Source organism: Pongo pygmaeus, chromosome 23 (assembly GCF_028885625.2).
Source record: "Pongo pygmaeus isolate AG05252 chromosome 23, NHGRI_mPonPyg2-v2.0_pri, whole genome shotgun sequence".
Classification (NCBI taxonomy): Eukaryota; Metazoa; Chordata; class Mammalia; order Primates; family Hominidae; genus Pongo; species Pongo pygmaeus.
This window is the reverse complement of record NC_085931.1, coordinates 33,699,948-33,716,570: the sequence shown is the minus strand read 5'-3', so window position 1 is coordinate 33,716,570 and position 16,623 is coordinate 33,699,948. Positions and strand designations below refer to the sequence as shown.

Below are 16,623 nucleotides of genomic sequence, written 5' to 3'. Positions count from 1 at the left end.
TTCGTATTTGGTAAATCAACACCCAAGGTTCCAGCCTTTAGGATACTTTTAAATTCTGACTTTCACTCAAAACCCATTAGTCTTCCTTCTAACAAGTGCTGTCTTCAATCTAAGTCACTTGGCCACCCAGTATTCTCATCTACAATAAAAAGGAAGTTGGATTCTAAGGCACCTCTACGACACCTTCTGACTCTTGTAATGTCAGATAATTCACATAACTGATGATGTTACATAGGACAAAGCAATGGTAAGGCTATGTGACACACCAAAAGAATCTCCTTCCAGGTCTCCCATACAGTGAGTAGAGAACTGAACTTAAAGGTCAAGAGACCTGGGTTCAAGCTCCAGTTCTGCCATCCAAGTTGGGTGACTCTGGACAAATCACTTAATCACTTTATGTATCTGCAAATCTGTTTCTTCTCCTATAAAAAACTGATAAAATCTAGTTTATAGAGTTCTTTTAAAAAATAACATGTGTAAACCAACAAGAACATAACTCCTGATATCCCACTTCCACAAGTTATTTCATCACAGATCAAAGGTCAAAGGAAAAATGGTATAACAGTCCAAGGTCAGGGATGGCAACTTATTTCAGTGGTTCAGAAACCCCACCCTCACCAACCATCCACCCATGAAAAACACACCAATCAAGTTTCAGAAATATGCCAAAAGGACATTATAAATTTATCTTACTGTCATACTGCATCCAGAAGGATCCACCCTGATTAGAGGACAACACAAATTGTCCTGGAAACCACAAGGGAGCTCCAAGGCCGTTCCCTGGCTGAGAAGCACCTTCAGCCCTGGCACAGGGTGGGACACGAACCCTTCTTGGCAACTACAGGGGCAGTCCCCAATCTCTCCATTCTGTAGTCACACCAGGATCTTGATTGCTGTCACTACTTTCTTCTTTCAGTTCCTCCTATTCACCTCCATTAGAATCTTTTCCCCTCAATGTTTCCAAAACGTACTGCTATTTAAAACCATTTAAATTTCCTATTTAATTAATAATTCTCTGTGCTTATTCAAAAACAACAACAAAAAGAAAACACTACTATCCAGGAGACTGCCCAACCACGTATGATCAAATCTGTATCCTTCTGTATCCTTGGGTAAGTTAACCTCTCTGAAATCTGTTTCTTCATTGTAAAAGGGAGCTGGTAATACTATGTACCTTCCTTATAAGGATGTTGAGAGGATTCAATGAAATAATGAACCTAAAGTGGTTAGCAGGTTGGCAGCCCACAGTAAAGACCAGATAACATGGGCTATCATAATTTACAGAAGAATATACTGCATGCCCCATGTATGAATACTGCCTTATTAAAATAAAAGCAGCAATTCAAAAGACACTTTGTAAAAGAAACCCTTTATAAGGAATGACTAAAGATTGTTTTTACCTACTACTTATATTAGATTATATACCATGGCCCATAGATGTCAACAAACAACATTAGCTTCTGGGTTTTTCCCACTGAAAATTACATATTATGAAAATATATAGTATGGAGTCCACTGGAACAATAATCAAGAGACCTGGATTGCGGTCCCAGGTCTGGCACCATCTATGTGACCTTGTGCAAGTCACCCACACTCTGTGAGCCTTGTTTATAAAGGAGAGTGGATTAGTAGCTTTCAGAAGTTCGAAAATTTCATTTCATAATCTGTACTTTTAGAACATGGAATCAAACAATTTCAAAGGAACTGCTTATTAATTATGACTTTCTATGCCTATCAATACCCACTGAAAATCCAAAAAGGGTTTTTAACCTCAGCAATCTAAATATATTTATCTCTCTTATTTCACAGACTTCATTTTCAAAATGTAGAGATCATATTAAAATTGCAAATTAAGAACAGACTTAAAACACTGAGAAGAAAGAATCACACAGTCAAGGGAAACTGTAACTCAGGGAAAGGGCCACTTCAGAGTCAGAAAGTGAATGTTGCTAAATGAAGCAAAATCAACAATCAATTTGATAAAAACATGTGTCTTACCAAAAGCCAATCAAAACTTTCAAAAGAAACCCAGTAAGAAGTGTTTAAATCAAATAAATCATAATGTAATGGATTGATCCTATATTCTTCCACATATACATAACCTTTCTTATGGTGAATTATGACACACATTCAGGAAGGTGCATTTTATGTACACATTTTAAAGACTTGGAGTGAGACTCCACTGAAAAAGTCAAGGAAAGTCTGAGCCTTGTCATGTCAAAAAACTGCACATGTGCAAGTCGGCATATATTCAAGGTGCATGAAACAGACAGGAGGGAGAGAGAAGCAGGGGTAAGATGCCTTCAGATATTTGATTCTCTGCTCAGTCTGAATCCAGACAGAAGTCCAGTACTGCTCAAAAAACTTCAATGCTTACTGACTGAGGAGGCAAAACTTTTAAATGCTTGTTTTATAAGACAGTACTTTCTTAATTTTTAAAGACAGATTTTATACTACGCCTAAAATTGTTAACATGTAGTACATTTAACAGGGTAGTTTCCCATTTCCAGGAATCAACGATATTGATTATGACTTATGAGGAAAGATGGCATCCAGATCTACCTCCCCTGTTTCTACCTCCAACTCCAAGACGAAAGAAACTGTACTCTATGTCCTCTCCCCACTCCAGGTAGGCACTCCCTCTTAAACACCCTCATGGCCACGGAAGGAAAATGCAGCTCCTTTCTGCTTTAATCCAGTTCTTCTCACAATTCCCTCCTTTCTGCCTGTCCAACCAGTTAAGGAAGTCTCAAGGTGAATCCACAGGAGAAAGACTGCTCAGTCATGCCTGAGTGGCCACTTTAATCAAGATAAGGAGGTGATGGTGAGCAGGGCCAACGAAGCCCCAGTGAAGGGATGGAGGCCAAGTCATGCTGCAGTGGAGTGGAATAAAAAGCTGAGTAGGAAAGAAAAGGATAAAGAACTTCTCAAAAATGTGTGAAGGGGAGAGAGCCAGGGGGTAATGAGGAGGCAGAGACACTTTGTTGATGTTGCCATTGTCGTTTAACTATGAAAGTAAGCTGCCTGGAAAGCACCAGCCAGACAATGTGGAAAGCCCACACTGCACAAATACTAGGGCACTGATTCTCATAATTACCCCACGTGGACGGAAAGGAAAAACAAATTTTGGTTAGAGAGAAAAGCAAGCACAACTACATATAGGATGCTACACCAACCACAACTACACATAGGATGCTAAAAAAAAAAAGGAGGTAGTTATCAGTAATACCAATTCAAACGGCCACTAAACAGCACAACTGTATTCCCACTTGTTTTGGCCAACGAAAAGCTTACTCACACTAACTTATGATTTATATTATTCTATGAAGCTTAACACAAGAAAATAATTAGAAACGATTAGAAGCTTCCTGGATTTTTTAAACTTAGAACCACATAAGTCTTCTCCTTCTTTCTACTTTTTGAAAAATAAAGAAATGAAAGTCCTAATCTTATGCCAAGATCTCTTCAGATCCATTTCTGGAGATCTTCTCTCACTTTAATGCAAGCTGCTGGAAAGGACGTTAAACTACTGACAACACTTAACATTCCAGACAAGTGACAAGCCTGGAAAAGGACAGCCTAAAAGAATGTCTGGCAACAGTACATAAGTGATTTTTCCAGATTTAGTCGAAAACACATTGGTTCCCACAGTTCAAACTGCCAGAATGCAACAAATTTTGCGTCTCCTCTGGCCACTACCTCCTTAGCCAAAGTTTCTGAATATTTACAAAAAGAAAACGTTTATTCAGGATCCTTTCAAACCACAGCTTTATGCTCAGACTCTTGGCAGGCAAGTTTAAACTTGCACAATTTGGTATCGATAAAATTAACTGTCGGCCATAGTTTTAATTCAAAACATCAATCTATTTGTACATTTGTAACAACCTCTGATGTGAAATACTAAATGAAACATTTCATTTTGCACTTCATTAATGGTTCAAGTATAACAATGTAAAAAATCCTTTCTAAAAAGCTTATAATTCGCCGGGAGCAGTGGCTCATGCCTGTAATCCCAGCACTTTGGGAGGCCAAGGCGGGTGGATCACAAGGTCAGGAGTTCAAGACCAGCCTGACCAACATGGTGAAAACCCGTCTCTACTAAAAATACAAAAATTAGCCGAGTGTGATGGCAGACACCTGTAATTCCAGCTACTGAGGAAGCTGAGGCAGGAGAATCGCTTGAACCCCAGAGGCAGAAGTTGCAGTGAGCCGAGATCACGCCATTGCACTCCAGCCTGGGCGACAGAGCAAGGCTATGTCCCCCACAAAAAAAAAAAAAAAAAAAAAGCTTAAAATTTTGGATTTGAGAAGTCTTTCTAAACTAAATAAGTTAAAATAGAATTCAAATTCAGTGTAGTAAAAACTAAGTCTTTTTTTCAACAAGCATTTCGCTGGTTAGGTTAAAAAGAAATTAATAAAAAATGCTAACAAGTTCTTTTTCCCTGTGTCTAGTGAGCATAAAGCAGCGGTACCTAATGAGGGGTAGGGGAAAATTTTGTACCCTGGGGGATATTTGGCACTGCCTGTACACATTATTCGTTGTCACAACTGGGTGGGAGGCAAGGTGCTACAGACAGTGAGTGTGTAAGAGGCCAGGAATCCTAGTAAACTCCCTACAACACACTGGACAGCCCCCCACAAAGAATTATACAGCCTAAAATATCAATACAGCCAAGGTTGGGAAACCTTGGTATAAGGGGACTGGTTAAACTTGGAAGGAAGGCTTTGTCTTTCTGTAAACCATCCCATAAATAAGGTCTCATGTGTACAGACAATCTGCTAAGAAAGCCACAGTTCTGGCAGCTGGTAGAGCTGAAAGAGAAGGGAAAATCTATGCACAGGGCCCTTGGATTTCCACCCATATTCCCCAGGAAAGGATACAGTTCCAGGAAGGGCTCTCTCTGATCTCCCGGAATGAAATCTGAGAATGAACCACAGGGCCTCATTGCTTACCTGTACCTCCTTTTTGTAGTCTCCAGCTGGCCTGGCACAGTCTGACAACCCCAAATGGACGGTCGAAATCCACTGTTCTCCAGTCCCTCTCAAACCTCACTGGCAAGAAGGAAAGAAACTAAACCCCGAGGGCCCATTATATTCCAGTGGGGTCCTAGGGATTCCACACTCATTCAGCTCCTTTTCATCATAAGAAGTGGGTATTATAATATCAGATCCACTATAAAAGGTGATCCCAAAGCAAATGGGAGAGCAGGAGTCTGAATAGGGGTACATCCAAAAGCCACACCCATCCACCACAGCTCCCAGGGGTTTCTTTCTAATCTCAAAGGTGGCCTATACCCTGGGACTATAGAGGGCCTTGGTGTGCTAAATCTTCACAGACATTTTTAAACGGTCAAGACGCCTCTTGGCGGCTGGAGGAAGTTCCTGACCTCGCGGCATTCCCTCCTTCCCATCCCCACTACCACACCAATCCTATGCCAACCTGTCTGTGTCAGGGAAGAAGTCCAGCTGGACAACTCTGGCAGCCTCCTGCCGCCCTCCCCTGCCAGCAATCCTTCTGTGCCACAGCTGTGTGTCCACACTCTAAAGCACACATCCCACCAGGCCACTGTCCTGTAAAATAATGCCTCACTGTCCCAGGCCAAATACCCCAGCGCCGATACCTGCTTCTTCAAATCCAGGCTGCAACCCATCCCTCCATCTCATTTCCATTCTACGTGCACACGTAGTCATACACTTTCACATACCCACACTTTGGCTCCTACTGTTCCTACCCCTGAAAACCCCTTACCACTTTCTTCCCTGAGAAATAACTGCTCGTGCGTCACTTCAGGACTCAGCTCCACCGCCGTGTCCTTAGTGATACCTTCCCTTGTCTCTAGTTGGTTGGCCCCCCATCCCTCTTACCTTTCTGGCCACAGCACTCACCTAAGTGTCTTTTATCCAGACAACATTTAGGGTATACTTATACCAAAAAAGTCATCACTATTTATCTGAAATTCACATTTAGTTATTTTTAATTTTCATTTTTCTGGAGACAGAGTCTCGCTCTTTAGCCCAGGCTGGAGTGCAGTGGTGCGATCTCAGCTCACTGTAACCTCTGCTTGCAGGGTTCAAGTGATTCTTCTGCCTCAGCCTCTTACTTGAAAAACAGACAAAAGCAAAGCTATGATGTGAATAGCCTGAATTACTGCAAACAGTACATGAACGTCAGAAGTAAATCCTAACTCTTACTAGATAGGTCAGTTAATCAGTGACACAGTTCATGGCCTGTTATTAAGATATCCTATAACTGAGTCTAGAACTTTGCTCACTTCTTAGTGGTAGGACAAAGATATAAGACAGAAAAAGAGGAAAGCAGTAAAAAGTACTTCCTTTCAAATTCAAAATGTCATGGTCCATACTTCCTTGTTAAAATGCCGAAACACACCATATGACTCAATTATTAATACACTAATTTTGCTGTTACCAACCTAGGATAAGCTTCACCTATGTCTTTATCTCAGGAGCAATGTATTGCAAGTTCAAGCAATAAAGTGTAATTACATGCGAGAATGTCAATATAACATAACTAATCAGGTACTAAAAAAACAGAACATGTAAAATAACTATGATGTTTCTTCCCAATATTTCATTCTCATTTTTAAAAAGTAAACTTTCAGAACAATATTGTGTGACATAAGCAAACTTTGACTTTCAGTGAAAGGTTACTACTAACGGCAAGTGTCAAGAACAGACTACCATGCAGATTTCAATGCAGCTTACCCCCACTTTATCAGATGGAAGTCTTAAATCTAAGCCTTCGAAACTATATTCTAGGTTACAAACATCACCAAAAAATCACCAAAGCCCTACACACATATACATGCCTCTGAGAATGTTGCCTGTCGAATCTGATTTACTGAATAAATGAGTAACTTGATTATTTTAGTTTAAATAAACAATCCCTTCTAAGGACTTCAAAACACAAAATCAAGATTTTCTTTTTAAAAAAGAACAGCGTGCCAGGCGCGGTAGCTCACGCCTGTAATCCCAGAACTTTGGGAGGCTGAGGCGGGCGGATCATGAGGTCAGGAGTTCGAGATTAGCCTGGCCAACATAGTGAAACCCCGTCTCTACTAAAAATACAAAAATTAGCCAGGCGTGGTGGCGGGTGCCTGTAATCCCAGCTACTTGAGAGGCTGAGGCAGGAGAATCACTTGAACCCAGGAAGCGGAAGTCGCAGTGAGCTGAGACCGTGACACTGCACTCCAGCCTGGGCGACAGAGCAAGACTCTGTCTCAAAAAAACAAAACAAAACAAAACAAAACAGAACAAAACAAAACAAAAAAACAGTGGTATTGTTTTAGGTCATAACACTTAACATAGACCACGTGATACACAGAAGGCAGCTCTTTGAATACGAGCAGCCTGGTACATTTGCTGGCTTGTATTCATGAATTTACATACCAAGTGGAAAGAACTCAGACTGTGGTTGGGTAGAATACGTGTTCAAATGCTAACAACTCCACCACTTATTAGTTATCTGGCTCTGGGCATATTACTCATCTCCAAACTTCAGTCTTTCATCTTTAAGCAGAAACAGCTAACACATAGGATGCTATAAGAACCACATCAAACGATGTGTGGAAACTAACAAGGAAAATGCTCAGCCCACAGAATTACAGTAGGCATCCATCTCCTTTCCTTCCCACTACAACCAGAAGGACAAATTTCCCTTTATTCTAAACTTACTTTCTTCTATCTCATCATAGTACTAGTAGACATATAGCTCTCCCTTTCCACTACAATCCCCAGGGCTGCTTCCACTCCGACTTAAGCAGAGAAACTTCAGAGGTTCTTCTGGACCGCTACAAACTTTGTCACTCCAATCTAAGTGTGTGCCACCCTCTTCCAATCCTAACCACCACAGCTTTGATCACTCTAGAGTTTAATTCAACACAGCTTTCTTTTACCTTCCTCCATCTTCCTCATTCAATCAACTACAAACTTACACTTACTTTTCCTTTGATTGTCCCTGGTGACTATCTGTCTCTCCCCTTCTCTTCTCATCCACTCCCTCTACTCTGCATGAGTCACTCCACTGGCCTTTTATCAGGCTTTCTTGACTGACACAGATCTCTCTGATCCTTTCTGTATTCTTTCAAATTGTCCTCCTTCTTTCTGAACTGTTGCTTTTTAAAGATCGGATAATAGTATTGTGGTGGTTTTTTTTTTAAAAGATTCTCAGCTGGGTGTTGTGGTTCACGCATGTAATCCCAGCACTTTCAGAGGCCAAGGCTGGCGGATCACGAGGTCAGGAGATCAAGACCATCCTGGCTAATGCGGTGAAATCCCGTCTCTACTAAAAATACAAAAAAATTAGCCGGATGTGGTAGTGGGTGCCTGTAGTCCCAGCTACTCGGGAGGCTGAGGCAGGAGAATGGCGTGAACCCGGAAGGCGGAGCTTGCAGTGAGCCGAGATCACGCCACTGCACTCCAGCCTGGGCGACAGAGCAAGACTCTGTCTCAAAAAATAAATAAATAAATAAAAGATTCTCTATTAATGAAATTACAAAATAATGCAATATCTCTGGAAAATTCCAAAATACTCACGAACTCACATACTTCTAAATCTATGAACTAAAGAAGAAACCAAAAGGGAAATCAGAATGTGTTTTGAACTTAAAATGAAAACATAACATATCAAAATTTGTGGGCTACCCTTAAAGCAGTAAAGGGAAATTTATAACACTAAATACCTATGTTGGAAAAGAAGAAGACTCAAATCAGCTCCTACTTTAAGAAACAAGAAAAAGAAGAGCAATGAAACACAAAGTATGGAGAAGAAAAGAATAAACATCTAAGTAAAAATCAATCAAATAGAAAACGTAAAATAGAGATCAATGAAACAAAAAATGGGTTGAGAAGATCAAGAAAACTGATAAACCTCTAGCCACACTCATAAAAAAGAGAGGACACAAATTACCAGCATTAAGAATGGAAAGGCTAACAACACTACAGATTCTACAGCTATCAGAGGAAAATAAGAGACTATCAGGAACCACTTTATGCCAGTAAATTCAACAACTTGGATAAAATAAATGAATTTCTTGAAAGACAAACTATCATAAAATAAGTGAATTTCTTGAAAGACAAACTATCGAAGCTCAAACAGTGATAAATAACTTGAATAGCTCTATATTTATTGAAGACATTGGATTTGTAGTTAAAAACTTTCCTACAATGAAAACCCCAGGCGTAGATGGATTCACTCAGGAATTCCACTAAAGAAGAAATAAAACAAATTGTTTACAAACTCTTCCAGAAAACTGAGAAGAATATTTCCCAACTCATTCTATGAAGCCAGCATTACTTTGATACCAAAATCTGACAGACATTACAAAAAAAGAAAACTACAGACCCATATCTCTTGTGAAAATAAATGTAAAAATTACAAGCAAAATTTTAGCAAACTGAGTCTAACAATCTAGAAAAAAAGGATAATATATCATAACCAAGTAGGGTTTATCCCACAAATGCAAGGTTAGTTTAACATTCAAAAATCGGCCAGGCAGGCTGGGTGTGGTGGCTCACGCCTCTAATCCCAGCACTTTGGGAGACCGAGGTGGGCGGATCACCAGGTCAGGAGATCGAGACCATCCTGGCTAACACAGTGAAACCCCACATCTACTAAAAAGACAAAAAATTAGCCGGGCATGGTGGCCAGCGCCAGTAGTCCCAGCTACTCTGGAGGCTGAGGCAGGAGAATGGCGTGAACCCAGGAGGAGGAGCTTGCAGTGAGCCGAGGTAGAACTACTGCACTCCAGCCTGGGCGGCAGTACAAGACTCCATCTCAGAAAAAAAAAAAAAAAAAATCGGCCAGGCACAGTGACTCATGCCTGTAATCCCAGCACTTTGGGAGGCTGAGGTGGGTGGATCACCTGAGGTCAGTAGTTTGAGACCAGCCTGGCCAACATGCTGAAACCCCGCCTCTACTAAAAATACAAAAATTAGTCAGGCATGGTGGTGCACACCTGTAATCACAGCTATTTGGGAGGCTAAGGCAGGAGAATTGCTTGAATCCAGGAGGCGGAGGTTGCAGTAAGCCAGGATTACGCCACTGCACTCCAGCCTGGGTGACAGGGTGCGACCCCGTCTTAAAAAAAAAAAAAAAAAAAGAAAAAAAATTGAAAACTCAATGTAACTCACCACATTGTAAACTAAAACAGAAAAGCCATATGATCTTCTCAATACACACAGAAAAACACTGAACAAAACCCAACATTCATTCCTTATTTAAAAAAATGCAAAACTCCACACAGAGGATAACCTACTAAACCTGATAAACAGCATATATGAAATATCTGTAGCTAATATCATGCTGAATGACCTAAGACTGAATATTTTCCCCATAAGATCAAAAATGAGACAAGGAAATCCACTTTTACCACGATTGAAACTGCCTTTGCAAAATTATGACTGAGACAGTGAGAGATCTAACTTAACCGACTCCATCTTGCTTCTAACCTCCAAGTTGTCCTTGCTCATTCCTGGGTGTAGACTGAACTAACTTCGGGAGAAACTTAGTTTATAGTTGATAGTTTAAAACAAAGACGGTAACAGCCCTTTCCCAAAGCAGACCTCCTTCTTGCCTGGGCACCAGACTGCCTTCGTAGGACTCACATTAGCCACAAGATTAGAAATTATGGTTTAGGAGTCATGCAGCTGAAGGCTAAAGATTCTGACCCTCCCTAAACTGCTCTTAAGATCAGTGCTTGAGAAATTTTGCAGACCCTGCACTTGATGGATCAGCTGGCACCATCCAGATCGATTAACTGGCTCATCTGATCTTGTGGCCCCCACCCAGGAACTGACTCAGCTCAAGAAGAAAGCTTCAACTCCCTTTGATTTCATCCCTGACCAATCAGCACTCCTGGCCCATTGGCTTCCCCCCACCTGCCAAGCTGTCCTTAAAAACTCTGCTCCTTAAATGCTCAGGGAGACTGATTTGAGTAATAATAAAACTCCGGTCTCCCACCCAGCAGGCTCTGCCTGAATTACTCTTTCTCTATCGCAATTCCCATCTTGATGATTCGGCTCTGTCTAGGAAGTGGGCAAGGTGAACCCATTGGGCAGTTACACGTCTATTCATTATGTACTTAGAAGTTCTAGCCAGTGCAGTAAAGGAAGCAAAAATAAATAAAAGGCATTCAGAGTGGGAAGAAAAAAGTACAACTGTCTTTATTCACAGACAATATTGAAAGAATAGCCAATGGAATCCACAAAAAAGCTTTGAAAATGAATTACATTAAGGTCTCAGGATACAAGATTAATATACAAAAACCAAGTATTATTTTTATATATTAGCAATGAATAATGGGAAGCTGAAATTCACAGTATCAAAATATATGAAATAGGAGTAAATCTGACCACATCCCTTCAAAAAACTGGAAAGATCTGTACACTGAAAACTACAAAATATTGTTGAGAAAAATTAAAGAAAAACTAAATAAATTGCGAAGTATACCATGGTCATGGGTTAGGAGACTTAATTTTATTAAGAAGTCAATTCTTCCCCTGAAATTATCTACAGACTCAAAACAATCCCAACAGAAATTCCAGGAGCTTTTTTGTAGAATGTGACAAGTTGATTCTAAAACACAGAAATGCAAAGGACCTACGACTGATAATTGTTGAAGGTAGGTGATACATACATCACTTGGTATTTCATTACATTTTTCTCTCTACTTTGTAAATGTTTGAAATTTTCCATAGTGAAAATGTGTTGTGAATAAAAACTCAGATGCTTCCAGGAACACATATAAATACAAAACATCCTTCCTTTAAAATTTTCATTACATTACAAAAATGGTTTCCTCTTTCATACTACTTTAAGTCTAACTCCCTGGCTTGGTTTCCCAGGCCCTATAACCAGTCCTCTCTGCTTCCTGTTCTTCTATGACAGGGGTCAACAAACCACAATCCGGGGCCAAATATGACCCATCACTTGTCTTTTTTCGGCCCAAAAACTAAGAATGTTTTGCACTTTTAAATGGTTGGGGGAAAAAAAATCAAAAGACTATTTTGGGCTGGACACTGCTCATACCTGTAATCCCAATACTTTCGGTGGCTGAGTAGGGTGCACAGCGTGAGCCCAGAAGTTCAGGGGTTCAAGACCAGCCTGGCCAACATGGTGAAACCCCGCCTCTACAAAAAATACAAAAATTAGTGGGGTGTGGTGGTGTGTGCCTGTAGTCCCAGCTACTTGGAAGGCTGAGGTGGAAGGATCACTTGAGCCTAGGAAGTCAGGGCTGCAATAAGCTGTGATCATACTGCTGCCCTCCAGCCTCAATAACAGAGTGACACTGTCTCAAAAAAAAAGAAGAAAATGTTATTGAAACATAGTCACATTCATTCACATCTGTAGCATCTGTGGTTACTTTTGCACTACAATGATGGAGTTGATTAGTTGCAACAGAGACCTTAAGGTCTTCAATGACTAAAACATGTACTGTATGGCCCTTTACAGACTGTCAATCCCTAATTTATTATATGCCTTCTTCCCCCTCAGCTAACTAATTGCCTCACCCCAGGAATGTTCATTACTACCTCTTCTTTGTTCAAGCCCCAGCTACTCCTCAAAACCCAAAATTCCCTTCTTCCCCTTTCCCAAATCTTAACCATATCAGCAGTTTGTGTGGAAGTAGGTAAGCAAAACACCATTCGTTATTATGTAAAGCAAGGCATTGGAGATGCAGTCCCTACATGTACAAGGGGAGGCTGATTACCCCCCCGATTCATTTCCAATTTCTCAAAGCAGGTTGGCAGGCTAGCACCTAGGAAGGAGAGAGCGAGCAGATGATGCAGATAGAGCACTGAGAAATTCCTCAGTAACGCATGAGAGTTCATGTGTCAGTCCCGTTGTCTGCTATGTCATCCTTTAAACACCAATTCAAGACAGCAAACTTCGAAAAAGAAATCAGGAAGAAAAAGGTGATGAGGGGCAGAAGGAAAAGAGAGGAGAACTTGTCACTTCACAATGTAGAGACTGTCACAAACTGTGGTGAATGGAAAACTATTCCGTTCACCTGGGCGTGGTGGCTCACGCCTGTAATCCCAGCACTTTGGGAGGCTGAGGCGGGCAGATCACTTGAGGTCAGAAGTGCAAGACCAGCCTGACCAACATGGTGAAACCCCGTCTCTACTAAAAATACAAAAAATTAGCCGGGCATGGTGGCACATGCCTGTAATCCCAGCTACTTGGAAGGCTGAGGCATGAAAATCGCTTGAACCCAGGAGGCGGAGGTTGCACTGAGCCAAGATCATGCCGCAGCCTGGGTGACAGAGTGAGACTCCGTCTCCGAAAAAAAAAAAAAAGAAAAGAAAACTATAGAGACTCTAGCAAGCAAAGAGGTAGTCCTCCATCACTGGGAGGCCCAAGCAAAACAGCCTATGAAGGAGGGGGCATAGCAGAGCTTTACCTTGAACATCTCAACTCATCAGGTGTCCTGATCTGTTGAGTTAGCACACAAAATGAAGTGGCAAAATCTGCTGGCTTAACACTCAGGGATTACTACCTTCCTTGCGTGCCATTTGGAAACAAATATTTTTGTTTGTTTGTTTGTTTGTTTTGAAACAAGGTCTCACTCTGTCACTCAGGTTGGAGCACAGTGGTGCAATCACAACTCACTGCAGCCTCAATCTCCCAGACTCAAGGGATACTCCCACCTCAGCCTCCTGAGCAGCTGGGATCACAGGCGAGTGCCACCATGCCCAACTAAATTTTTTATTTTTAGTAGAGACGAGGTCTCACTATGTTGCCCGAGATGGTCTTGAACTCCTGGGCTCAAGCAATCCTCCCTCCTTGGCCTCCCAAAGTGCTGGGATTACAGGTGTGAGCCACTGCACCCAGCCTGGAAACAAAAAAATGAATTTCTGTAACTGAAGTCCCAAATAGGAACGCCTGAGCTTTTGGGGATACTTAATTTTTTCATCTCCTAAAATTTAAAGTGGCAAATGAGGATGGTCATGGTGGCTCTGGCCTGTAATCCCAGCACTTTGGAAGGCCAAAGTCAGGAGTTCGAAACCAGCCTGGTCAACATGGTGAAACCCCCATCTCTACTAAAAATATAAAAATTAGCTGGGTGTGGTAGCGCTTGCCTGTGATCCCAGCTACTCAGGAGGCTGAGGCAGGTGAATCACTTGAACCTAGGAGGCGGAGGCTGCAGTGAGCCGAGATCGTGCCACTGAACTACAGCCTGGGCAACAGAGTGAGACTCCATCTCAAAAAATAAATAAACAAAGTGGCAAATGAGAGAGGAAGCAGGTTTTGGAAGTGCATAGATGCCTCAAAGGTCAGCATTTGATCTTACTGCCTATGAGTTCCCAGTAAAACCAGAACATCTGAAAGGACTCTGAGGCACAAAAATACAGTTGGACAGTCCTGGGCAGGCAAGAGGAAAGTTGAGTAAATGTGTGTCTAAAACGTGCATTTCTAGGCTGGGCACAGTGGCTTACACATATAATCCTAGCACTTTAGGAGACTGAGGCAGGAGAATCACTCCAGCCCAGGAGTGCGAGATCAGCTTGGGCAACATAGTGAGACCCTGTCTCTACAGAAATAAAAATTAGCTGTGGTGACGAGTACCTGTAGTCTTAACTACTCAGGATCCTGAGGCAGGAAAATCACTTGAGCACAGGAGATGGAGGCTGCAGTGAGCTGTGATTGCACCATTGTTGCCCTCCAACCTGGGCAACAGAGCTAGACCCGTTTCTAAAATAATAATAATAATAATAATAATAATAATAATAATAATAAAATGTACATTTCTAACTTCATTTCAAAGTTAAGGCCAGGTGCAGTGGCTCATGCCTGTAATCCCAGCATTTGGGAGGCCGAGGCAAGGGGACCACTTGAGCCCAGGAATCCGAGACCAGCCTGTGCAAAATAGTGAAACCTTGTCTATAAATTAAAATAAAATAAAAGGTAAACAAAGTCAATTTTTTTTTTTTTTTAATCAGAACAGAAATGTTTAACTGCATTACTTCTATGCCCAACAGAGCCGGGGTTAGCACAGGCGCAACCAGGTTGCATATCTACATACAATCTGCCCTGGCAGGAAGGACATCCTTTTCTTCCAGGCTTAACCACTCTAGGTGACCCAGATTATTTTAAATTATAGCGTCAACAATTTAAAGCAGGTTTTACTGTAAGGCACAATCTCAATAATTAATAGGGCAATATAATAAATACATAAAAGCTCAGGGAGAAAACAAGACTCTTGAATGGACCTGGAAGTTTTGCCATGTCCCCCAAAAATACTCTCAGTTGCATCCTTCGGAACCTTTCAACACATACACATATACCTCCCTCATCCTTTTGTGAAGAGTGTCTATTAATCACTAGATTAAGAGGATTTGGATAAAATTTAGAAATCTACAAACTTTGCTACCAAGGACTGACACATTTACTTTTCTAGCTCATCAGTTTATGTACTAGAAAAACTCCAGATCCACATTAACCAGCTGTTTTCTATTTTTCATTTTATGATGCTGTTTCCACTTTCACCTGCAAAGTGAGTAACAGTAATACTTATTACAGTAATTTAAGTAACACCATTTAGAGTAATTTCGTCTTTAGTACTGTATTTATACTACTAAGAAAGCTGCCAACGATTCAAGCTGCACTCACTGGTGAAATCCTATGCTATATATGTAATTAATTTATTTCCTAAATTCTTATCTCCCTCCACCCCCTCCATTGGAAAATAAACTCTAAGAATGAAACGTTTTTGTGTGTTTTTGTTTAACACTTAGAGCAGTGCCTGGCACCTAACAGTCAATATCTGCTAACTTTGACGAATGAATGGTATATCTATATTATGCAATATTACTATGAAGCCATGAAACACAATGAGTTAGAGTAGTACCAACTAATTTAATGGAATTTCCAGAAGTATGAAACTAAGAAAACAAGAAAAGTGTCAAAAATATCATCCCACTTTTTTTTTCTTCCCTGAAACGGAGTCTTCCTCTGACACCCAGGCTACAGTATAGTGCTGCCATCATGACTCACTGCAACCTCAGACTTCTGGGCTCAGGGAATCCTTCCACCTCAGCCTCCCAAGTAGCTGGGACTACAGGTGTGTGCCACAACGCCCAGCTAATTTATTTTAAATTATTTTTCGTAGAGACAGGGTCTCCCTATGTTGCCCAGGCTGGTCTCAAACTACTGGGCTCAAGTGATCCTCCCACCTCAGCTTCCCAAAGTGTTGGGATTACAGGTGTGAGCCACTGTGCCCAGCCTAATCCCACTTTGTAAAAAGTACACCCCCAAATCCATACACTGGTGAGGAAGTGGAGAACGTGGAATCCTCATACACAGAATGTAAAATGGTACAGCTCTGGAAAACATTTTAGCAGTTTCTCAAAATGTTTAACATAGCTACTACACGACCCAGCAATTCAACTCCCAGATATACACCTAAGAGAATTGAAAGGATATGTCCACACAAAAATTTGCAGAGGAACTTGTACACACTTCACAGTAGCGTTATTCATAATAGACCAAAGTGGCAAAAACGCAAATGTTCATCAACTGATGGACAAATAAAGTATGAACTATCATTCAGCCATATAAGAAATGAAGTGCTAATACATGCTACAACAGGGATAGACCTTGAC

The 16,623-nt window shown here is 41.1% G+C and overlaps 1 protein-coding gene across 4 annotated transcripts in view; it reads right to left on the bottom strand.

Annotated features, from left to right (window-relative positions):
- Positions 1–16,623, bottom strand: part of LOC129022787 (cytospin-A-like) — a 109,464-nt gene that overhangs the window by 85,915 nt on the left and 6,926 nt on the right. The gene's annotated exons all lie outside the window — the stretch shown is intronic.